At 36.4% G+C, this 26,569-nt stretch overlaps 1 protein-coding gene across 1 annotated transcript in view; it reads left to right on the top strand.

The window, feature by feature from the left end:
* The window catches only part of ZFPM2 (zinc finger protein, FOG family member 2), a 446,479-nt gene that overhangs the window by 65,892 nt on the left and 354,018 nt on the right, over window positions 1-26,569 (top strand). The window lies entirely within an intron of this gene.

The following is a 26,569-nucleotide window of genomic DNA, read 5'->3' as shown; positions in this document are numbered from 1 at the left end:
CTGGATGAGAGCACATCTGTTCAAAGCACTGGTTTACTGAATATTTTAATTCCACTGGTGAGACCTGCTCAGAATAAAAAGATTTTTTTTCAAAATATTACTACTTATTGACAATAAACGTGGTCATTCAAGAACTCTGATGGAGATGTATAAGGAGAATGGAATAAGGAATGCTGTGTTTCATGTCTGCGATGTCATACAACATTCATTCTGCTGCCAGGGTATCAAAGAGTAATTCCAATACTGTCAAGCAGTATTATTTAAGGACTACATTTCATAAGAACGTGGCTGCCATACATGCGATTCCTCTGATGGATCTGGTGAAGTAAACTGAAAACCTTCTAGAAAGGATTCGCCTTTCTGGATGCCCTGAGGAACATTCTTGATTCCTGGGAAGAGGTCAAAACACCAATGTTAACAGGAGTTTGGAAGAAGTTGATTCCAGAATTCATGGGTGACTTTGACAAGTTCCAGACTTCAGTGGAGGATGCACCTGCAGATGTGGTAGAAATAGCAAGAGAACTATAATTAGACATGGAGCCTGAAGATGTGACTGAATCACAGAAATCTCATGAGAAACCTTGAATAAATGACAGTTGCCTCTCGTGAAAGAGCAAAAAAGGGGTTTCTTGATATAGAATCTCCTGGTGAAGATGCCGTGAACATTGTTGAAATGCCTACATATTTAGAATACTACATACACTTAGTTGATGATGCAGTGACTGGATTTGAGAGAACCAATTCTAATTTTGGAAGAAGTTCTACTGAGTAAAATGTTGACAAACAACTTTGCATGCCACAGAAATACTCTCCATGAAAGGAAGAGTCAATCGATGTGGCAAATTTTGTGATTGTCTTAAAAGAAATTGCCACAGCCACCTCAGCCTTTAGCACCTGTTGCCCTGATCAGTCAATAATCATCAACATTAAGGCAGGACACTCTGTCGGCAAGATTAGGACTCATTTCAGGCTCAGATGATTGTCAGTATTTTTTAAGCAATACATATTATTATTAAAGTATGCACATTGTTTAAGACATATTACTATTTCATATAAGAGGCTACAGTATTTTTTTTTTTAAGAGACAGTTTCACTTTATTGCCCTTGGTAGAGTTCCGTGGTATCACAGCTCACAGCAAACTCCAACTTCTGGGCTTAGGCAATTCTCTTGCCTCAGCCTCCAAAGTAGCTGGAACTACAGGTGCCTGCCCAATGCCCACCTATTTTTTGGTTGCAGTTTGGCTGGGGTCGGGCTCAAACCTGCCACTCTTGGTATGTGGGGCCGGCGCCCTACTCACTGAACCACAGGTGCCACCCTATAGTATTGTTAAACATAACTTTTACGTACTTTCAAATAAAAACTTGTGACTTGCTTAATTGTGATAATCTCCTTATTATGATGATCTGGAACCGAACCCTCAATATCTACAAGGTAGTGAAATTATGATAAAGTATAGTAGAAAAAATTAAAATACCAAGTATTACAGGAAGGAAAACACAAATCTCAGCCAAAAGAAAAACAGGTCCACCCATGTCCTAAATTTTCCAAACTTTCATAGATTCAAATTAATTTGACAAGGTTTATGCCATATGAAATCTCATTCGCTTTTTACAATGATAGTTATTTAAATGCTTTTATATAATTACTCTGTAATTAATTTATACTTCTCTTTTCCTGAATGCCAACATTCTGTTACCCATTTATTTTTATTTCTAAACACTAACTGGAATTTTGCCCCAATTTTTATAAATATAAAGTACTTGCCGAATTGTCAAAATATTAGGAAAATCACCTTATGTGGATTTTTGGCTTCCTTTTTAATTTCCTTAAAAAGGAGGATGTAAGTCCTATAAATCTTAGCATTTTTAACATTTTCAAATTAATATTTTTGCATCATTTGGTCTGGCTTTGAAGTTAAGCTAATTTTTACTCTTCAGAGTTTACCTTTTCTTGCAGACAGAAAGGTTAACAGAATGGAATTAAAGCTAGTGCTTTTATCTATTCATTTAAAACTTGTTCTTTAATTATAAAATGTTACAACTAGTAATTGTAAATTAATCAAGGTTATTCTAGTTTTCAAATGACTGAATAGGAAATAATTGCAGTGTGTCTGCATAATACCACAGCGGTCATTGGGAAAGCCACATTGTAGCAGGTGCACTTGTAAAATGTTATATTCCTTTGTCTGGTCTCTTGCTACAATATATTACAGTTTGACACATTTGTTGAGTGTCTGCTATGTACCACAACACTGTTTTGAGTATTATACAACATACAAAAATAAATAACCCATACTCTGACGGAGAGAAGGATACTTATAAAAGTGCCGACATTAATGTTGATCACTGTGATTTTGGTTAAAAACTACTCTGCTGTAATGTCACTAGCAGTATTATCTGCTGCATAATTAATAATTCAGATTAAACAGAGGATCAGTAGAAATGTCTTTGAAACATGCAAACAAGCAAATTGCTTAACCCCTTTGAACTTCATTTCTTAATCTCTAAATGAGAGATGGGACTAAATGTGTAGTTCTCCTTTTGCTGTTCCTGTTAGTGTTTGTAGTCTTAGATAGTAGGTTTTATTTATTTAATTCCAAGTTGTATTTGAAGGCTTCACACTAGAATCATGGGTAAAATTGCTTCTTCATTAGCCTGTGGTAACAGGGCCTGGTGGGTAACGGGAGGCCTGGTCTCTAGCGCCTTGTTTTGTGCAAAAAACTCCGACATTCTTCATCTGTAAAATGAGGATGTTTCATTGTACGCTAGCGGTAAAGTCTATGATTAAAAAAAAAATGCTCATAATATCCAGCTTAAACCCAACCTCATCAAAGTCTGATTTATAAAATATTTTAAAGAAGTACTTTCAACAAAAATATTTCTTTAAAATATTATATAAATTAGACTTTCAAATTATGCAGCTGGCAGTGAGGCTAGCCTCGAAGACAGTCTAATAAAAATAGCTGAAGCATATGCCATAGTGGAGAAGTGGTATCATTTAAAGTGTCAATGTGGAATCTGCCACGCAAATGGTTACAGCTCCAGGGTCTGAGGATGTTTAAAAAGTTTATTTTCTCTTAAAAGGTCTTAAAGATACTAACAGGTACGTACACACCATAGACAGAGTATTTTCAGAAGGTGGCCTCTTTCTTCCATATCACGCAAAGACAAATTTCAGCCAGAGCCTTTTTCATAGTGCAACAGATCAGCCATGTGCTGTTAGGAGAGTCAGCGGGCACTGGCGGCGTCATTGCAGTTTTGTGTGGAGGACGTTCATTTGGTACAAGGAAAGTTTCGGCGAGCTTTTTGACTGGCATGTGTTTATGGAGATTTTGGATCTTGATTCGTAAGCTAGGACTTAAAAGCACTAGGATGATTTTGAATGTTACAAGAATTGAAATCATCTTCAATTTGGGTGAGGATTCATCTCCTTTCTAACTTTAATTTGGGAAGTTTGTAATTGGATGATTGAAATTTTATAAAATCAGACCTAAAAAGTTCCTAATTGCTGTTTCATACAGGAGTGCTCCAGCAGTGTGGGAAGTTAGGGTCAGAGCAAAACAAACGGGGCGTCTTCAGGGGCTCCCGATCGCCCTTATTTAGGGAAAGGTGTTTTCTACAACGTAGGTGCTTGCTGACATGCTCACTCTTTGGAAATGTATCGCTTCCCTCCTCCATTGTTTTTCATTAGGGAATATGTTACTTGTTAGCTCAGTTAAAAAAAATGTTACTATTTTAATAGTACCTGGAAATTGAGATTTTTAACATTGTTACTGAAAGTACCATGTAGAGCACTGTAAGAATTTCATTCATATGTTTTGTATTCTCAGAGGACTAAGTATCTGCTGTGTATCAAACAACAGTTTTAAACAAAGAAGCTGTCTCTCTGGGCTGCATCTCATTATCTCCTCTGCAGAAGCGGGGAAAGCCCAGAGCGAGGTGTGCACCAACGCCTTCGAGTGTGGGCTCTGGCCACAGAATTCCCATTAGCATTAGCTTGGCACAGCTTCTTGTCTCACAGACAGCGAAGAACATGCCTTTTCCATCCTTGAGGCAATAAAGTAAAGGGTGCGGCATTAAATGTGTTGAATTTTGAGTAGTATTTTTCATGCCTTCCACATTTTAAAATCAGTTTATCCTTTTGAAGCAGTATTTGGAATCATGAAACCAGGGATTCCTCTGTTTGGGCCAGGATGTGGGTCTTTTGATTTTTCTGGAATCATATTGGTATCAGTCTCCTTTTCCCCTTGTGGTGTCTGGGTCGTCTCCATGACTAGAACTTTGTAATTTGGTGTAAATCAGCAATAAATTAGCTCTATGGAAAGTAAGCCATCTTTAGTTTGTTTCTGCTGGGTCTGGTCCAGGCTATTATAGTCCCTCCATAACTCCATGACACCAAAGCAAGAATTTGTGCAAAGAATGTCCCCAGGGTCCAGCTCAATCCTTCCTCTACAGAAGCCGCTGTACTTTGTCTACATTTGTTATGTTTGTGCTTCCTCCAATTTTACACTTTCTCTGAGTATTTTCTAAAGAGTCTAGAAAACCTTCCTTTTATCTGAAATGGAATTTTATTGTTGTTTTCACGGAACAAAGGTTTATCTTTGTGTTACTATGTGTCTTCTCTTGTCAGAAACCTTTTACTTATATTCTAATAAATGAGAAGAGGATGATTTAATTATTAGTGTATTTACACACTTACCCCAGACATGATGGGATCCACGTTTCACCTAATCCCCTTTAAATCACGGAAAGTGTGGCGGCTCACCCACCACCTAAACAGTAATATTGGAAGACTCTGGAACTCTAGGGAGAGTTTTTTAACAGAGATAGCTCCTCTTTCTACGTGTGTTGTTTTACTTCAAGGTATCAAAATATGTTGGCACCTTCCATAATGATCTGTCCTCTGTGTTTTATTATCCTTCCAGAAGTACCAAATGATTATTGATAAAAGTTTCAAACATAATACATTCATTTCAAACATAATTCATTGACAAACTTTGAACATTTATACTCTATTAGGCATCATGCTAAGTTCATTACATAATTGAAAACGTGGAATTTATAACTACTATGAGATTTTATCCCTTTTTTTTTTTTTTTGAGACAGAGCCTCAAGCTGTCCCCCTGGGGAAAGTGCTGTGGCATCACAGCTCACAGCAACCTCCAACTCCTGGGCTCAAACGAGTCTCCTGCCTTTGCCTCCCAAGTAGCTGGGACCACAGGTGCCCACCACAACACCTGGCTATTTTTTGATTGCAGCTGTCATTGTTGTTTGGCGGGCCTGGGCTAGATTTGAACCCGCCACCTTAGATGTATGTGGCTGGTGCCTTAGCCACTTGAGCCACAGGCGCTGAGCCAATTTTATAGATGAGAAATGGAGACTCAGAATTTCTGAGGCTTGCTCAAAGTCACCTTGTTAGGGATAGAGCCAGGGTTTATATACAGCAGTGTTATAAACCTGCTATATCCTGGTTGTAGGCTGTAGCCACTTAGTTATTCTGCAAGTAACATCGCCTGTGATACATTGTGGGCTTCTGAGACTGTGTTAAATGTGTTCTGTATCTTCAAGGATTTAAAACTATGACTTTATATTACATTTCCATCATTGATGTACATATTTATGTTTTTATCAGTGTCTAAAACCACCACATTTCTTCATTTTGCTGTAACCTCTTCATGTAATGCTCACCCGTATTTTTCAGTATATTATGGAACTCAACCATAACAGAAAACAAAGAAAGAATGAAAGAGATAAATGTTTGTGTGTGTAAAGAGAGAGAACATTCATATAGCATAGTCCTTACACATCTGTCCATATGCAAACATTGACTATAGGAATGCTTCTCCAGTTGTGCCTGGAGAGATTTTCTGTTAAGAATGTTAATATTTCACGTTTGGTTGAGTATGAGAACCTTCCATTCTCTGGCCCGGTGGCAGTGAACAGGCTGTACCTATTCAATCTGAGTCCTTGAAGTCGGGATGAGTTAGATTCTTATTTTCGACATATTTCTGCAGTGAGATTCCATGTTGTGTTTGTGGGCTTGGGAATGAAGAACAGACACAGGGCTCCTTAGAGGCAAGAGACATTCATTATGGAAAAGAGCATAAAAGGAGTGAAGAATGCAGATTGCTTGATTGCTTCAGACCTCAGGAAAAGACATTCTCAATATGTTTTATTCGGGGAGGGCATAAATATCTTCTTTTAGTGTGTATTTATCATGCTTAGTTTTTATGTTGCATTTCCAGGACAATGGGGAAGAGTTCTGACTTGCATTAGATTGGGCTTTTAGGAGTCTAGCAAAACAAATATTGCTGATCCAGAAAATTAATAAAAGATAATTATTTTGTTTCAGTGGCTATAGGAATATATAGGTTGTTTATATGACATCAGTGAAAGTCCTTGTGACTTGTGTTCCATAATTTTTACTAATTATGCACCTTTCAAATGTTGCCAGTAACATTATACAAGGTAATTTTCAATTGAAATTCGGATTGAATATACATGTTGGTGTTAATTATACATTGCTCAGGAAATAATGCAAATGAAACCCCAAATAATATATTTTTGTCTTGATTTAATCTATAAGCAAAACCCCACCCTCACCAATTACTCAGACCATCACTTCCAGTAAATACTGTTCTTTTGCTATTTCATTAGTTTTACTTTTCGCTATTATTTCATCTCCTTCCATCTTGTCTCTTTCAGCCCCTCCCTCTTACCAGCATCACGATCATCAATCTCAGGTCTTGATGTCATAGTAAAGATCTGTATCACGATAAAAAGGTTATTAATATAAAAGGGAACAGCTTTAATATGATTTGACATAGCAAATTTCATAGTTATAAAACTGAAGTAACACAGTCTTATCTATGAATACCTACTTAATGTTCTTGGAACCATAAGGATTAAAAAATAGTTTTATCCCCTTCAGGCAAAAAGTTTTTCTGTACTGTTTTGGTTGACCACTGCTGAAAGTCATTTTTCGCATTTCTTAGCATCTCCTTCATGCTCATTATTGATTTAAATGCCATGTTGTAAGATTATATTATTTTCTATGGTTGTTTTTCACGTTTAAAAAAAGTTGGTCGTCTTTAACATGATCAGATTTTAGAGCCACTGAAGAATTTTTGCTCTTAGGGGTACATAAAATAGATAATTTTCTGTCACCAATAGTCTGTTTTGTGGGATGAAATTGCTTCTTTAAGCGCTATTTTCTATAGTTCATTGCGCCACCCAACAGACTTAGACCCGTGATTTTTTTTTTTATTAAGTCATTTGTCCATGGATCATGAATACATTGATGGCATTATGTATACCCGTGATTTGTGATATGCGTGTCTCAACACAGTAAATGGTGAGCTTAGGAAGTCTCTTTTCTTTTCTTGGAAGTCTTGGTTTGTCCCACCTTTTCCCATACCACATGGCTTCTGTTCCTGACACCAAAATAATAGTAAAGAAAAAAAAAATCAGATATGCATATCCCATGGATACACCAAGTGCAGTGACTGTCTTTACCTGAAGTGCCTGGAGCCATCATGAGAAGTTTGTTCAGCTTTATCCCACATCATCGTGGCTCACAAATACATTTTGTTCACATGGAAGGGAAACATTAGACATAGTCACTTCAAAACCATCCACAGTTCTAATTATGTATTTCATTAGTTTTTAATTGATAATCAATAAGACTAACTCAGTAAAAATATAGGACACAAAGTCCTTGTAAAAGAGCTCAGGAACTTTGCTTAGAGCTTTTTAATCGCTCAGAATAATTAGGCTCAGTTATTTGGCTTTCTAATCTAAAGCTGATCAGAACTAACTACACAAGGATCTGATTGTGTAGTCGTTTTCATTTCATGTGTATTGAACATTTCTGTGTCATATGCATTTTTCTACAACATTTTTTAAAACAGATTGCACAGCACTTAGTGATATGGATCACACTTGTTAACTCATTTCATCTTAAAAATAACTATTGTTGGACAGCTCCTGTGGCTTAAAGGAGTAGAGCACCAGCCCCATATACTGGAGGTGGCAGGTTCAAACCCGGCCTGGCCCAAAACTGCAAAAACAAAACAAACAAACAAAAAATATTGTCATTCCTATTTTACAGATGGGAAAAGAGAGAGTACAGGAAAATAAAATGACTCACTCAAGGTCAAAAAAATATGATGGGACTTTTGATTTGAACCCATACACTCTGGGGTAATGGCTAACAATTACTAATGCATGCATTTAATAATGGACAAACAGGTTTACTGAACCCCTGAGTTCATAGTTTTAAAACACGTTATGTGAAACTCTTAACAAGTTCTGTTTTATGTACACTTTTTGTTCTCGTGTTACAGAGAGAAAAAACCCCACAAATTATAGAACTTAGGTTCAGTAACTTGCCCAAGTCATATAATTAGTAACTGGCAAAGGACCTCATAATTAAACTGAGGTCACCTGGATTATATATTTCTAATGTCCAAACTCTAAAACTCCAGACTTTTAAACCATCTGGAACGCCTAGGTTCTGTATGATACATCAATGTTTAAAATGACATTTTAATCAACATGTTTGGATTATTTAATTAGCAGCAATTCCCAGGTATGGAGAGCTCTGTCAAAGTTTAGGAATAATCTTAGGTCTGTACATGTATCATTGGTGAATTATTCTTCAAATGCACAGCACCGGTTTGTGTGGGAGAACTAGTTTCTCTGGAGCGCTGAGCTAGAGAGTGAGGATGGAGTGGGTAAGGCAGTGATGCCTTCTGGGAAGAAAGGACATTTGAGCTCAAACTTGAAGGATGAACTGAATCAGCAGCGGGAGAGTGTTCCTGGCAGATGGAAGCAGAAGTGCAAGGACTCTAAAGTGGGATGAGCTTTGGAGTTGGAAGAATCATAAAAGGGCTGATGTTCCAAGATCCTGGGGGAGGATGGGAGGAATCAGTAGGGCCACCGTCCAACTGGGCCTCTTGTAGGAGTTTGTAGGTCATGATATAGATTTTGGACTTCATCCTAGGTGCAGACAGAGGACATAAAAGCAGAGGAGTGAGAGCCTGTAATTTACATCCATGGCAAGGCCTGGGCTGTGGGAGGGGTTGGAGCGGGATCCTGGGGCTGAGCAAGCTGGCCATTGTGTCAGCCCTGCTGAAGGATGAGGTGGCTCCAACTAGCGACACAGAGGTGGACAGGGTGAGAGGCGATCAGTTGGGGATAGGTGTTGGAGGTAGAGCTTTCACTTCCCATAGATTCAATGTGTCCCTGAGGGAAAGAGAAGAATCAGTTAGGACCCTTCACTTTGGCCTTGAGGAAATTGTTTAGTGGTTTGATTGCTGTTGGCCTTACTGGATGTAACTTTCATGAGGGCCAGGACCTTGAGTCCTTCATTCACTGTGCTACCCTCTAGCACAAGGCCTGCCGAGGCTCCAGGACACTATCGAATAGTTATTGAACAGTTCGTGATCTACAACACTTGCAGAATCTATTTCCCCCTTGTGTTGTATTTTAGTTTTCATGCCTTTGATATTTTGACATACAGAAGTGCTAAGTGTGTTTACATTTAGGATGCATTTTTGATTTAGATTTTTATGTAGATTTATGCCCATTTATTTATTGCTTTGTCATTTCTTTATTGTGTCTAAAAAATATTATTCCCAGCTCAAACGTTTGATTAATAATTTTGCTTCTTACGGTTATTATATATCTAGTTCTCAAGAAACACTGTGAAATTCATTTTTTCAAATACTGTAAAATAAGGGCCTCAATGGACTTCTACTAAATACCTAACTAGTTATTTCAACTTCAAGAACTAATTAACCCTTCTGTGAAGAAGTGTCCTTATTGTTTATAGGATTCTGACAAATAACAGTCTATTGCTAAATGTTTATTATAGTACCAGTAAACGTTTCTGAATTTTAGTACCACTAAAACCAGCGTTTCACAATAGACTATTATATTATCAGTATGAGATAATGTTTTTTTGTTGTGAATTTAGCTAATATTTGGAATATATGTATTTCTGGCATATATTTGGGTGAACCATGATATTTGTTTGCAACTCTTAACTGTTTATTCCTCAGGTACTCTAGGGATGCATTCTAATATGGCAGTCACAGGGCATATATGGATATTTAAATATAAATTATTTAAAATTAAACAACTAAAATTTCTGTTTCTCTCTCATTAGCTCTATTTCTAGTGCTCCAAACATCCACCTGGATGCGTGGCTACCATATTAGACAGTGCAGAATTATAAAACAATTTCCATTGTCATGGAAATGTCAGGCAGTGCTGCTCTAGAGAGTCATTTTTTCCAAGTTCTTAAAAATTCCCTGGAATTTAAAAATCAAAGACCATGATATATTTACTTCGGGATTTTATTTTAATAATTTTTATAATATTGGGTTTTATAATATTTGTTTTCTATTTCTGGGAATATGTTATACAGGCACATTTATGGAATAGGCTCTCTTTTTACTCTCATTAAATTTCGTGATTTTTACAATGCTGTTTTATTGCGGTCAAGAATAGTCTGAGGACTTTTACTTTTTGGAATTATTTGATCATTAAACAAAGACTTGATATCTTAATAACTATTTATGTATTTATTTATTTATTTATTTTTGCAGTTTTTGGCCAGGCCTGGGTTTGAACCCACCACCTCCGGCATATGGGGCTGGTGCCCTACTCTTTTGAGCCACAGGCACCGCCCATACTTAATAACTATTTAATAAGTGTGTAATTCTTCAGTCACTTTTCAATTTAGGTATTCTCCTTCAATTTGGACTTTTTAGAAGAAATCTTGTGTCTTACTGTATTTTCTTTCATTTTTTCCAATTGTTGGGGAATCAATGAGGGAACAACGAGCCAGGTTTGCGTTTGCTGGGTGAAGTCCCTCTATTATTTTCTGTATTTTCAAGTCTGTTGGCATAATACTCTGCCTGATTTAAAAGAAAAATGTCTTTATTGTGTTTTACTCTTTACATTTTATTTACTGGTGTTCACTATGTTTTCTAATAATTATCAAAGTTTAAAAAATATCAGATGGTTATCAGTTTTTCCTCCCTTTTCCCTCACTTTCCTTAGAGAATTCCTGGGCCTGTGATTTTACACGACTCTGTTACTTAGGAGATGGCTTGGTCTTTTGCCTCTAGGGCATCTTGTTTGTTTCCCTCTGAAGTCTGACCAGTCATTTTGCTGCCTTTCCTAGGTACTCTGAAGTCAGAGTACTATTAATAGGGGGATCTAGTATTTGAACCTCAAACTACCAAAACCACATCACTTACATTTACTAAAAAGTTGTTTTCTTAAAAGAATTTGAGTTATGTTAATGCTACATTTAATTTCTAATTGCAGTACATTGTACTGAATTTGCTTTGCTCAAACTCCATTGAGCTTTGGGATTCCTGTTATTTAGTCAGTTTTCATAAATGATGATTTCTGAAATCATCATTTGATGTATTCTTTGTTAACAGCAAACAGATTGGCATATAATATCTACCATGCATGTAAGTGTTGTTAGTAATTACAGTGTTCAAAATCTTTATATCCTTATTTTTTGTGTTCACAATATGGCATTGTAATAATAATTTGTTAATATTCTTCATTCCATAGTATTGCTGTTGATTTTTAAAGACCACGTTACCATAACTTTCATGAGCTAATTTCTTAAATCTTACATGATACTAATATTGTCGGCTTTTCTGTATTTTCCTTTTACGGTCACTGGTACAATTTTGGAAACATCTTTAATGTTTTAAGATATTTATCTACTAGAAATTGATAGACTTTTGTTCTTATTGTAATCTTAAACTTATTCAGGTAAACTTGTTCAGTCTGTCCTCTTAACTATTGATTTCTGTCTTCATGACCCTAATGATGATATTTTAATTTTGTCTTTGGCAAATATACTCTTACTTTTTGCTTTTAATCTCTTTAAACATGTGGAAGATAAAAGTTCTATTACATAGTGTAAAGTATTATCTGATTTGTTTTAAAACTTATTTTTATCTAATTATCAAAATCAAAATAATTTAACCCTTTTTTAGAAAAGAATAAAAATTGAGTTTGGGGGCTTCTTTTCAGCCCCACTTCTCTCTTCTCTGTTCATCTAATCTGTGTTACTAACCTTGCTAAAATTTAATTTCTCTTTTATTATGTATTATCTAGTATTTTGTTTTGTTAACTTAGTCTCATCAAGAATTTCCTAATCTGAATTAAACCTGTACTTGTGACTTGACATTTTAAGAAAATTATCTTTTTGATTTGGCAAGTTTGTGGTCTCTACAAATTATTTTTCAAGTACAGTTTTTGCCATTCTTAAAGGTTAATAATTCATCTCGGTCTGCAGAAATGATACTTGATGATGTCTTTTCTGAGACCTATCAGGTCTGAGACTGTTTTGGTTAACTGGATTAGATGTTCTTTCATAGACTCCCCGTAGACCGGTGGTTCTCAACCTTCCTAATGCCGCGGCCCTTTATTATAGTTCCTGTGGACCCACAGGTTGGGAACCGCTGCCATAGACAGTTGTGCTTCTTTTCCCTTTAACATTTTTGTGTGTGCTCATTTACTTATTTTACTTCATTTGATTTTTTGTATAGGGGATTTATTTTGATAGAATGCTAGCTTTGGGGATAGAAAGATAGACTTGGGGATAGAAGGATGATCCTATATTCTTGCTATTTAAAAATCTAACAAAGGTAAACTCTGACTTGATTTTGATGGTCTCCCTTAATCTCAAATATGGTGACTTTCCTCAGGTCTGGAAATTCTTAACAGGCATGAATTCTTAATGCTATCCATACTAATTCTTCATCCCTTTGGCTCCCTTAACTTTATCAGTGATTTGTGGGTTGCATCTCTATAACCAGTCTTCCCCAGTGTTCCCTCGCTACTTCTCATCTTTTAAATCTGTTTATCTAGTTTTCCGCATTCTCGTGTCTTTCTCACCGTTTGCCATCGGCACCTCTAAGTCAGTTTTTCTGCAGCATGAAGTGTGTTCTGTGTTGTTTACTAATATACTTTTTATTTGAGTTGTTATGAATTTAATTTTAACACTCTTCTTTTTTTATACTTAGGTTATTTGAAAAAAAAAGTCTTCAAAAACCTTACAGTAAACATGAAGCTGCTTTTTAAATATATATATTACTGCATTTTATAAAGTTACTATTTTGGAGGGGGAAAAGAGAAGCTTTCCGTTTTTAGTAATTAGCATGCTGTTTGTCTCATGTTCTAGACTTTTCCTTCCATCACTAGCCCCCAGGTCCTAGGTTCCCTTAACATAATGCATATTTTAACAGAGTTGTAGCCTGGCTTCAAAGCAGACAGTCAACAGACCTCAGGTTTTCCTTTACCCCCTTCAGCTTTGTCCAGATTCCTGGTTCTTTCTCTTCTCAGAGATGGCGATGGCAGAGCTAGGGTGATCTGGGTGAACGTGTCTAGCACGGTTGCTGGCCAGGAGCAGACAGTTCAGACTGAGACGTGAGAGTTCTTAGTGATATTTGCCATCTCCCTGTTATTGCAAAGGGATTGCCATGCGCATGGAGGGCTGTTCCTTTTGCAAAATGTAGATTTGGCCCTAGGCCCTAGGTTCTTACCATAGTAGTAGGAAATGAAATGGTCTAGAGAAGACATCTAAATGGTTAAGGCAGCTGAAAGGCAAGCAGGTTCTTTCCAGAATTAGGCACGTGTGTGCTTCTCCTGTTCCCCGTGCAGTATTGTTCCTTCAGCCAGTTTTGTGGGCTTTTCTCAAAGGCGTGCCTTTGTGTCTTATTCACTCAAATGTATGCTTACAAGTTCACCACTACTTATTGTAGGAAATAGATTTTGTTTTCTCAGATGCATTCCTTTTTTTCCTCTCTGTGTTTTAAATGTATTTGTGTTTTAATGGTTGAGTTAGTGATCTGCTACCTTCTTTTATTTGATTAGTCTTATTACTTGATAATCCTAGGTCTATAATATGCTACTGTAAAGGAGAGGCTGCTTTTTAAATTTTAACTCAGCAGAGTATGAATTAGAATTTTCCTTGTCAATGTTTTCCTTGCCAATCTGTATAGTTTCTAAATACATGTGACCGCACTGAGGACAGCTCAACTGTATTTGAGCCATATTCAGTAGAGTCCAGCAAGGGAACTGCTCTTTTGATTTTGCAGCCTTTTTGCACCTACATACATACATACTTTGCACTTTATTCTCCGTTTCACATAATGCCTCTTTCGAAAGGTTGTGAAATTGTAGTACCTATGTATGGAATCCAGGTAGATTTTCTGAGAATATTAGATCCTCAACTCAATACCAGCTCATCAAAAGAGGAGACATACATGCCCCATCACTACCCTCACTGGGCCACTTATTGTTAAAGAACTCCCTTCCCCCCCCCCAAAAAAAAAGAAGATAAGCAAACAAAAAGAAACCTCAGGTAATTCCAGAACCTAACTTACACATGCCTTGTTTGCGTTGGGGTGAAACCCCTAAGAACTCTGGGAAGCATGGCAGAGAGGAATTCCCCCACAGCTCCTCCAAGAGCCAAATCTTAGTATGGCCATGAGGAAAAAATGGTCAAGTTGATGTCATTGGTTTCTTCAGATGTGGACATGAGGCTTCATAGAAATGATGCTGCAGAATTACTGAGTCAAGTTTTCTATCGATGGATCTGCTAAGCCCCTGGTGGGACAGGGTGTTCTTGAGCAAAATAGAACTAAAACACAGAGGAACAAATGACCTCCGGTGGTTTATTGAAATGTGATAATAGTCTACTTTTACTGTGCCCCTCACACTGTTGGGAGTGTTGTAACTCCTATAAGTCAAATCTGCTTCACTCGGTCCTCCCCTCTGGTTAAGAGAATATGTCCCAGCCTAGGGCCTGTAGTAGAGTAACTTAGAGTGCAGACCAAAATGCTGCTTCCTGGGTACTGTCACAGAACTGCCAGATCTTTGGGAGCAGGGCTCAGAAGGCTGCATTTCTGTCAAACCTTCTGCATGAGTCTAACCTACACTAAAGTTGATCTTCACAGTAGAGGACTAGAGGATAAGACCAGGACAAACTAGGGAATGCCAAAACCAATGGTAGGCACTCTAACTGCCCTCTAAGAATGCAGGGGTCCATCAGCAATCACATATTCTTACCATACTTCTTGGAAGCTTGAGCCAAATGTTGGCTCAACTCTAAGGTAGAATGTTGGAATAAGGAAGATGGTGGGGTTTGATGCGAGGTAACAGATGAATATTTTCTACCTTTGTGTAGTCAGAAAGCAAAGGGTAACAGCTGGGGCTTGGGGGATCAGATAGAATGGTTTAGTTACCAGTGAATGGAATTCATTAATTGATTTAATTTTTTGTATTTGCTGGTAAAATATATTGCTTGTATTTTTCCAAACCAAGAGTAAGATACTTTAAGTGCATAAAAACAGGAGATTGGGAGACGAACAAATAATTTTCTAAACAATAGCAGAAACATAATATCTGAACTAGAAAAAGATTATTAACACACACTAATCAACATATTTTGATTCGTGCTGTATATACTGTACTGGCTTTAGGTAGTAATGGTCAAACAGCAAAATAAAATTACAACAGAGGATGACAACAAAATTAACGTACGCAAACCAAAAGAAAGCACACATTAATTAATATTTAATGCAATTTTTATTTGAAATCAAGAAAACATGTATTTCTCAATTTATTCAAGTTAGATGTATTTCTCTATTTCTGGTGGTTTTAAAGTCGTGAATTTAACAGCAATATGAATTAAGTGTTTGTGAAGGTACAAAGTCCCCTGTAATTATTGTCAGTGTGCTGAAAATGAAAACATTCTTGACAACATTGAATTTTCTGGAATTTGCTACCTTGAAGAAAGGAATGTGCATTTCTTTGGTTCAAGTGAGAGAGAGGGATTGGGGTTGAGCAGCTGCTGATGGGACTATTTCTGGGATTTCATTTAAAAGAACCTATTCAATCATCATGAAAATAAGAACTTTATAACTTGCCACCTTTGATAGATTTAGTAAATGCATTTTTGCTCTTAGCGTGTAAAGGAGAAAATAAAATTCTGTTTAACTGTAAAAGAAACTACCAAGCCTGGTTTTCCCCCACGTATGAGGCCACACAGACACGGGGAGAGCATAGGTATGTGTCTCATGGAGGCTGGTGCCGAGTTTATGATGCAAGGATCGGAGTACTGCCGGCTGCCAGAGCAGAGTTCATTTATGTGAGCTCTCCCCCTTTTGGCTTACCCTATAACTTCTGCTTGTAAAGATGCTTGCTTTTATTCTATTGCAGGCTTTGTTGCCAAAGGCAGAGGATATTTTCTTTTTAAGAGAGCCCTTCGATGCTTCCTCCAGGTTGCGATTGCTGGAGCAGTGTGGGTGAGCTGGCTTTGTTATCACTGACACCCTACCTGCTCTTCTAATTCTCCAGAGAGTAAGTGTGCTTAAAAATATAGCTATATCGAGTGCCTCTGTGTCTTTAGACCCTCTTTTAATGTGCTAGTATAAAGTAAAAGTCTTTTTGAAGAAATGTTTTATAGGGAAGTGCTTTCGGGGGCCTCTTGAGATGTTCACAAGCACTGAATCGAGGTACCTTTATGGCAGTTTAATGACAACATAGAACGCAGGTAATAAAGTGCCGCACTGATATCTATCCCAAGGCGTGTTATAATTAGAGCGGATTGAACATGTTGATTTTGTTCGCACCTCCACTCGCACGGCCCCCTTCATCTTGTGAGGGTTTTGCAATTCAAGATCTGTTGGAGGATTTTTTCATTCCCTAAAGATGAAAGAGATCTGTCTGAATGGAAATTTGCAGAATTACACATACACCTGTGAAATTAAGCAGATTCTTATAAAGTTTGTATTCCAGCCCCAGTGCAGGGTCTTGTAACAATGCTTTGTTTTGTGTGAGGACTTTTTATCTGCCGATGCAAAGAATACGTGTACAGGACCGTACAGGCTTAAAGAGAATAGTCATCATTATTGACTGAGTCAAACCCAAACAGAGGGCCAAATTGGCAGGCTTCCAGGAGCAGGAGGACACACCTATTTGTGAAAAATGGAACAGATTTCTGTAGGTGCCCTCCCCTTGACTGTTTGGCTCAAAGTGCGGTGCTAGGACATGTTGTTTTTTGAGCCGCGTATGTGGGTTAACAATGAAGATTGGTCATGTCACTGCTCCATCGAATCCCACAGACCACACCTGGTTTGTGCCCTGCCTGATTGTAATAAGGGACTACAGGGAGCCGTGATGAGTGTGGAATATGTGTGATCTGGCCTGGACCTCTCCCCTCAGACTGATTGCACTGATTGATTGATTAGCCAGCTTCGTGTGGCTGGGCGGAGTACCCTTGCTTAGATCCCATGAGCCCTCAGAGAAGAGGATGAGGAGAACACTTCCCGCTCTTTCAAGTCCCAGTATTCAAGAGACTCAGCAGACCATATTTTAAAAGAAAAAAAAATTGAGATGCTATCTCAACTTTCTTTTCATACTGTAGTCGGGTAGTTGGGGATTTTTCAGTAAAACAACATTCTGCACAAGTGTTTGCATATTATTCTTTGACAGATATGGAGAAGTAACATTTGGGATGGCCCTAGAGGTCTATTCTATTCCAGAATCAGCTGAAAGAAGGTTATTTGAGCATTTTCTGGATTCTGAAATTTTGGGGGAGAACAACTAACTTGCCGTGTAGCAGGAGTTGTCCAGGTGAAAGTAATTTGATCACAGATCATCAGAGGCAGGGCACGAAGCATCTATTAATAATTGAGGCATGGAGTCCGTACAAAGCGAAAATTATTGTACTGTTTCTATTAAATGGCAGTACTATCATAAATATGATTTATATTGTCACAAAGTAACTTCAGCATGGCATTCTTATTCTAGCACACTTGTTCTCAAACTTGAGCAAGCCTCAGAATCACCCACAGGGTTTGTTAAAATACAGATTTATAGTCCTACCAGCAGAGTTTCTGAAAACTGCAGATCTAGGGTAGAGGGTCTGATAATTAATTTGCATTCTAACAAGCTCCTAGGTTATGGTAATTCTGCTGGTTCTGGAACCACAGTTGGAGAACCATGATTTACTGATCTACTACTTGTAATCATCCAATGAAGTCAGAAATCATTTTAAAAGCAACTTCATTACAGTTTTTTGGAATGTTTCATCAATAATTAATTGCAAAGGTAAAGAATCACTCAATTAGGGCAGAATCGGAAAGGGTGTTATTAAAATGGAGGCTAAAAAAGAGAAATTGATCTGTTTGAGTTCTGGATTAGAATCAAATTTTATGTTAGTGAAGAAGTAAAAAAAAAGTCTGCACATACAGCAACCAAAACCTGATATGATTTTTTATTGTTGTTTTTTTCTCTAATTAAATGATTTTCCCCCTAAATGTATGCAGTGAGTGGATATTTTTCCTTTTTCTGCATGTAGCCTTATTGTTGCATCTGAGACAAAGAGATGCATGCTTGGTATTTTTAAGGCTCAGCCTGGTGGCGCCTGTGGCTCAAAGGAGTAGGGCACCGGCCCCATATGCCCGAGGTGGTGTGTTCAAACCCAGCCCTGGTCAAAAACTGCAAAAAAAAAAAAAAAAAAAAAAAGGATCAGCCTTAATTCCTTAATTCATCTTTGCCTTATAAGACTGTTTTAAAAAGTTGGTTACCAAAGCCACTTGTTTAATATTCATTGTCTACTGTTTCTGTTGTTGATTTAAAAAAAATTAACTTGTGAATTGTCTTTGACTTGTTCTAGGCAGAGAAAGAAATAAAAATTCATTCTGGAGTTTCTCGAGTTAAAAGATGATTTGCCCCATTTTTTCTATTCTTTTACATGTTCTAAAAATAACTTTCAAAAATCACTTCTCTTTACTTGCACGTGTTTAACGTCGTTCTGTAACCATATAGGGTATTATCAACTGGCTTTTCCCTATAAATATGTTTAGTGGTTTTTCAGAATTTAGTTTGTTATATAAAATAGGAGCTATATTTTGATGGAGTTTTCGAAAATTGTTAAGAAAATACACACACGTTTTCTTGTAGAAGTCTATAAAGTTATATATTTTGATTAATTTGTTTAATAAATATTTATCAGCCACATTTTATCTATAAAATGTTCTATGGAAAGCTTAAAATCTGTTCTTTTCTTACTCATAAGTGCTTTTAAAAATCCAATGCCCTGCCTTCATATTCTGAATGTTTTTGTTTTGATAGCAGTGCTTATTTTGGAGGAAAAAAAAATCCTGCTTGTCTGATCCAATATCTTTAAGCAGTCTTCTAGCAGGCTAAGAGAGTTTTGAATAACTAGGAAAGGACCCTGGATTTTTACATTGTCGAGTGGAATAAACAAATAATTTAGAACTATGTGTCTAGAATTAAAAACAAAATTGGCCAGTATTGTCTGTCCTTGATTTGATCTCCAGCTTCATTACAATTAAATTCAACTGAAAAATTCTTATTTGAGTGAATGTTAAGTGCCAGGGCTAAATGCAAAGTCTCATAGGTGGTGCTTCTGTTTGCAAATGTGGGTAAGCTAGAATTATAACAGAGGAAATAAAAAAAAATGCATATGGGAAGACTTTTCTGCCCTTCATCCATGTTAAAACAGAGTTTTTGTTTGTTTTGATCAATCACATACCTTGTGAACATAAAGTTTGTCTTCTTAGCTGGATTATTCGTTGCCTTTGGCCTGAGGTTACTGCATATACTGCATTGTATATTGCTGTTATCTTGGTGCCCACCACAGTGCCTGCTACTTTTAAGCACCCTGATAAATAATTGTTAACTGAACAAAGAATGAAGGAATGAATAAATAAATACATGAAAATCTCAAAAAGAGAGCTAATATACAATGTCTTTCATCGTTTGTACAGATTTCCAGATTTCCTTTTTTATTATGGAAATGAATTATAATCATATAAAAATATATCCTTTTAGTAAAGAACATACTTTCATATCTTTTCTTGATAGGGTTACCATCTTCAGTAAACTCAGATAGCTTTATGGGGCTCTGGACTGAGACCTGATTACAAAATATTTGAATTTCAATGCCATCTCTGTCACTAAGTTCCTGGGTCAATGCACAAGGCATTCACTAATGAACTGAATTTTCTCAATGCCTGAGTTACTTCCTGAGAGTAAATTAGTCATTAGAGATTCTAGTTCAAATTTGTCTGTATTTCTTCCCCTGACTTTATTTTTCCTGTGATATCAGAGTTTAATCTACTATGTAAGATTAGTTGCTGCTTTTAAGGTTTGCTTAAATTCTAAGCAAAATTGTTACTTTCCTGTTAATGTCCTTCAGTTAACGTGAAGGTTCCAAAAGCAAGCCATTTCACAGAAAAACATGCAAATGAATGAAATGGTTTTCATGTTTATATACAAAAACTGTGAATGCTGTCATTTATAAAAATGGCCAAAGAGTTTGTAGCAAAGAATATTACTCCTTTTTTTACTAATAAGATTAAAGAAAGAATATATTCCCCCCCCCCCAAAGAAACAATTTGAATAAGGCCTGACACCATCTCCTTCATTCTACAATGGTGTATGGTCAGATTGAACCTTCCATTAAAAATTCTCTAATATCTTCTTTTTTGCATTAACATTTCAAAACTCAATTTAAATATTCACAGATCACGTTTTTAATAAAGTTAACGAAATTCAGGTAATTTCCTTCAACTTTCTTGATTGAAGGACAGCAGTTGGTACAGATATAAAAAAGAGGGACAGCTATGAGCAAAAGCCCCAAATCAATTATATATAAGAAATAACATAACACATGGAAAGAAATTAATCAAAAAGAAGAATTTCTACTCGATGATTCTCTAGTCTGCTACCTGCAGGCAACAAATGTAAATGAAAAAAAATCAACATTCTTCTGGCAGATAAGAGAAAAATTAATAAAAATGTTTCCTTCCTGCTAGATCCCCTGATGCAGCTATTGTTAAAAGTGAGTGACTGCAGGAAGAACTTAGTCGTTTAAAATACTAATTTTTTTAGACTACAGAAACAAGATTTTATTCTTGCTGTTAAGCTCAATTACATGAGTTAGTACGGATTTGCACTGTCCAAAGAGCATCCTTCTTCTCTGCCCCTTCTCATTAAATGGCTCTGTGGGAGATGCTGAGACAAATGTAATAGGAGCCGAGAGAGAAGCATTTTGAGGTGTGCCCAGGGGGGAATGGTTCCTGAGAAAGTGTGTGTGCCGCAGCCGAAAACTCTCAGAGGAACTCCTGACAGCGACTAAATACACCCCAGGTGAAATTAGGAAAAACATGTTAGTGCTTTAAACTAGAAATGAGCTTACTCCATAATGAAGAAGGGAACATTTTTGGGGGGGATACGGATACAGCTTTTTAATTGAGAGGTTTTTTTTTTTCTACTTCTAACTGAACAAATGGGGCATGTATGTAGAGAACATAGGGCTTTATAGTTTGTATTTCATAAATGTTATCCTAAATTTAGCCAAGACCCGAGGCAGGAATGCAGAATATTAGGCAGGAAGACATCCAGTTTAACTATCAATCTCCTGCTTTACGTCCATCACATATAGAAATTGTAACATAAGCTTTGAATGAGAAGTTCTATTTTAACCCCTTTTGCCTATCCACTGAAGGAGCATGTATTTATAGAGAGTATTGATAGATCTGAGTATTTACAGGATCCAGAATTTGTTTATCCTTAATTTATATTTTTATATTTGCATTTTGGGAGGCAGCATCATCTGACAGTTGTGGTTCAATTATACTGTAATAATGTAAGCATGGTTGTGTATATATCTATAAATATGGGTTCCTCGATTGTGAGATTTGGAGGTTTTATTGTTTTATATACATTAGAGGGCTTCATTTGCCTTCCCATTCCTTTGTCTGAGTGGATCCTTTTCAAAAGACCTTAAAAGAGCACAAAACAGGAGCTGGCAACTTGGGGAGAGCAACACCATTTCCATTCTGATTAATTCATTACGATTTTCATAAATGTATCCCATGGGGCTATAGTATTTGCTCCATACACAAGCAAAATGATACAAAGTTTATGCTGAAAGTCTTAGTTTTTATTTTTCAATAATGCTGTCTGATATAAAAGTGATCCAAAATGCCATAAATCGGAAAGCATTCGAATAAAAAGGTTTGGAAATATTTGTATTTTTAGAGGAAACCCACCTAGCATAATTTCTGAGCACACTGTGATGGATTATTGTAATTATTGGGAATGATAATATTTTAATGTGCCTTTCTTCCCACCTGTCAGTTGCAATCAAGGCTGCCCAGTATTCTGAAACAATCTCATTTTGCTAGGTGGCTAGTCTTGTGCAGCTTCTAGAATGCTTAGAATATTAATGCATGGAGGGGAGATTGAATGCTCTCTATAGTTCTGTTATGGCAGAGTGTCTTGTTTTAATAAAAAGGCATGCAATACCAAACTAAGTTAATGTGTAGTAAGTTAAAGCCAATCACTGTTTAAGAGAATTTCCCCTCGGTGGGGGAATATTGCACCAGCACCCTAGTAGTTGGCAAATTTCTTTTCCCGGTTCATACGTGACAATGTATATTAATTTTGCGGAATTTAATTTCTTTCTTGGATGCCTCTTTTTCTGAAGCACTTGAATTTCTCTGAACGAAGACAATCTGACGCTTAGGTGAGGGCTCTTCTGTTTATAGTTGGCTGCCAACACAGAAAGTTATTATCAAGACAACGTGTACTGAAAGGCACGTGTTTGATCTAACATTTACTGTGTTGGGTGTGTCATTTCTTGTATTTCCTCCTTGTGCTGCTTAATCTCATCTTCTTTCCTTCTTTTGTATTTTCCCTCAACTACTCTCTGTCGCCTTCTAGCTCTTACAGTGGCTATGGATGCATTTCAGGAATTTCTTTGATTCTCTGAAATTACAGCAACAATTTTGTTCATAAATTCATTAAACCGGGAGAGTAAGGGTTCCTCTCCCTGCCTCGTAACCATGTAAACCCGTGTCAATCACTTCATTCACTGATTACTATACTAGTGCACGGGGCAGAACTCCTTAACCCCCAACGTCCATTGGTCCTTTACCAATTCAAGTTCATTGGAACCACCACCAAATGAAAGGTGCCCCGATATTCGCATCTGAGGCCCCACCTGCCGCTGTTGGTGCTGGCTACATGAAAAGCTTCATTGTACATTGGGCTGTCCAGCAGTGTCGTAGGGTGTGGTGAATCCTCACAACCCTTTTTATGTTTTATCAGCTTCTTTTCCCCCAGGACAGAGATACCTAGGGCCAATTGGAGTGGGTCCTGAGTACCCGATTGTCTCTCTTCTCTTGAAAGGGAAGTACACTTTGCACCCACCTGAATTTCCTAGTCCTCTGCCTTATCTATCCAGTATAAAATATGAAAGGATGCCTACTCATTTGTTACGAGAGGCAATTAACAGCATCATGGGCCTGACATATCGCACCAGTGTCTTCATGGCTGTCTGAGGTACCATTAATGCTTAGCATTTTTAAATGAGGTAAATATTTATATTTATAAACATGGAGACCATTAATTCTGGTGAGTATGTTTGAATATCTGTAAATCAGAAGCAATTGAAGAGCTGAAATTCAGATTTCCTCACACTTGCCTGCCAAGTGGCCTCAATCAGAAGTAATTTTCTCCATGAGGGCACAGGGAGCTCAGTCGTGAGTTTTTCGGAGGAGATATTATTATTTGTGTCAAATTATGTGTGGTGATTTTTCTGAAGTGGACTTCTGTGCCCACTAATCCATACACAGGAGGTTCCGTCATTCCCTCCTTCATTGATGCTATTAATTGTACTTGAACTTCAAGTGTCTCTTACCCTTTTAAAATGTTAGTTTATGGCCACCTATTATCTGTGAGGCTTTCCTGTTAAAGAGACATGCAATAGAGAGAGTGGAGTGAGATCTGATCTTCAGCCATAAATACTATGCATTTTAAGAGAAATCTTTTTCCCAGAGCCTGATTTGGTGGTCTGGCTAAGGGAATGGTTAGTAATTCCACATTTTAAAGTAGAGTAGATTGTATAAATCTGACACTTGCTTTGGGAGAAATACAAATTCATCATTAAATCACTCTCCCGTGGCCTGGTCTAGATATTGACAATGAGGCCTTGTGTATTTTGGACAAAGGAGCTGACAATTTTTTTACTTTTTACCTGAATTTTTGTAGTTTATTTTTGTAAATAGGTGCTTCTCAATGACATGCTTGGAATTGCAAAGTGACAAGCAACGCATAAAATAAGAGAAGCCTTGGAAAATACAATATACTATCAATTCAGATCTTATTACAAACTTTGACAAATAAAATGTTTATATAGAGCACACACATATATACATATGTCTGTGTATATATGTGTAAGTACATAAATATGTATATATGTGTGTGTGTATATATATAGTTAGCATAGCATAGTTTGGCTAGAGGCATATGCCAGCGCTTTTTAAAATTTCACATGAGTTTGTCTGTGTAATTTCCAATTCAACTATTCATTTGAATTTTATATCATACTAGTGGAGTTAGTGTAAGTCATAGAGTGTTTTAAATAATTATTCAATTACATCTTATCCTTTATAAATCCTCTTCTAAAATGTTGATGTTAGCTTCCATGCTCAGAATTTCATGTTTGAAAGGAAAACATTTGTAAGACTGTTGATTTCATATAGTAATATACATATATTCTCTTTATTCTATACAGTATTAGCCTTTATAATTTCAGAGCATCTTGATATAAAAGAACTTCACTTTTTATATTTTTCATATTTTATGTATGAACAACATAAAATATTTACAACTGAGCTTTATTTTTTAGCAAAACTCAGGATATATGTTATAAAAAGTGTATAATTCAGAAGAATACATATTATTATTATAACTGATATTAAAGTGAATACTTTATAGTTTGATTTGCTATGGATGTAAATTATGGAAATAAGAGTATTAGGAATTAATTACTTTATTTTTGGTTAACCTACAAAAAAATCCTTCTGATATTTTAGTTGACTTTAAGTAATTTGAGAGGAGCAGGAAAAAAGAAAGTCAGTTTTTAAGGATTCAATTTTTAAGCCCCTATAAATAAATAATCTTGTTAATCTGAGTAAACCATTTTCTAAGGTAATGACTTATATTATAGTTTTACTTTTGGAGGAATGTATTTATAGCTTCTAAAAATGGGTTGCCCAGGAGTATGTGACATTAATAAAAGATATTTCAAACATTTGAGTTTTTCACATCAACTTTTTCACCTATTAAACCTATAACCTTATTGTAGTTAACTAACCTCCTAAGCTCTACTACTGAGATCTACAAAATAAAAATACTAATAATTTCCATACCTACATCACTGAGTTATTTTAAAGGTCATGTCAGAAAGTGCATTGAAACTCCTACGTGAAACACAAATGACATAGCTTCACGTATTTTCTTTGCTCAAACTTGTATTGAGTATTTGTAAAAATTGAAAATGAGGAAAATATTGTATTATATTTCTTATTGGACTTAACCACTAACAATTAGCCTTGTTTCCTGAGATTATCAGACAAATATGTTAAAAATGACAATTTTTAACATTATTACTAATTGACATATTATTCGCATGCTCTGTTTTGTGGCATCAAAATTGTGAAAGATTACAAATTTTAAACTTAAGTTGTTAATAAGAGGTAAAATCTAATATAAGATCCATGACTTTTGAATGTGGTTTGTGCAGAAAACAGAACCCCCCCTTTTTTTTTAACTCTCTACCTTGCCTCTAAGGACAGGATAATAGAACACAGTACGATCAGAGGGTTTGGCAATAAGGCATCCCTATTAACATTTGTCTTTTTGACTGTATGTTGGAACGACACATTTTTGAGAAAGCAAAGAGATTCTGTAAGGAATTCTGTCATTGGATGTCCCTAATTTAATCCCATGCAAACTAATTTTATTCATGCAAATATGTCAGATAAATTCAGCCCTTTAAAAACTTGCTTTTTGAGAAAACACATTCTCCAGTAAGCCATGTGTCTGTTCTCCTATTTATTTCTCTCTCTCTCTCTCTGTGTATACGTGTATGTATAGGTATAAATTGTAAGAAATGCACTATTTTAAATTATTTTTAATATTTCTCCTTAGGCCCCCCACATTTCCTAGCACATTTCTAAAAGGTAAGAGAGACAGAGGCTGCCTAAACCTTTAAGTATTGAGCTCGTCCAGTAAGACTACCACCACCAGTGACAATTAGTACAAATTACCCTAATGGTGTTCTTTGGATAAAATGCCACTGTAATTCTTTAGGAGCAAATGCGGGCTTCTACCTAGTCAAAGGGATTGGAGACTTTGATTCTTTAGAGTGAGTCAGAAATTCACAATCAGCCCAGTGGTATTCCCACGTAGTCCACTTCAGATCGGTCTGAACAACTCCAGCCCTCCCTTCCCTTTCAATAAAATAGGTCCATTAATGTAGTGCACCTCTCTCTCATTCTCTCTGAGGGAGTTGTATTTTTATTACCGAAAAAGTATCACATAAATACAAATTACATTTTTTCATTAGAAAACCACTTTTCATTTCAGAAAAAAATTCAATTAATTATGAATAGGGTTATGCTTTCATCGGGAAGAGAAATA

This window comes from Otolemur garnettii, unplaced genomic scaffold (genome assembly GCF_000181295.1).
Source record: "Otolemur garnettii isolate 467f Iridium unplaced genomic scaffold, OtoGar3 scaffold00004, whole genome shotgun sequence".
NCBI lineage: Eukaryota > Metazoa > Chordata > Mammalia > Primates > Galagidae > Otolemur > Otolemur garnettii.
The sequence above is the reverse complement of the archived record's forward strand: the minus strand, read 5'-3'. Positions and strand labels throughout refer to the sequence as shown.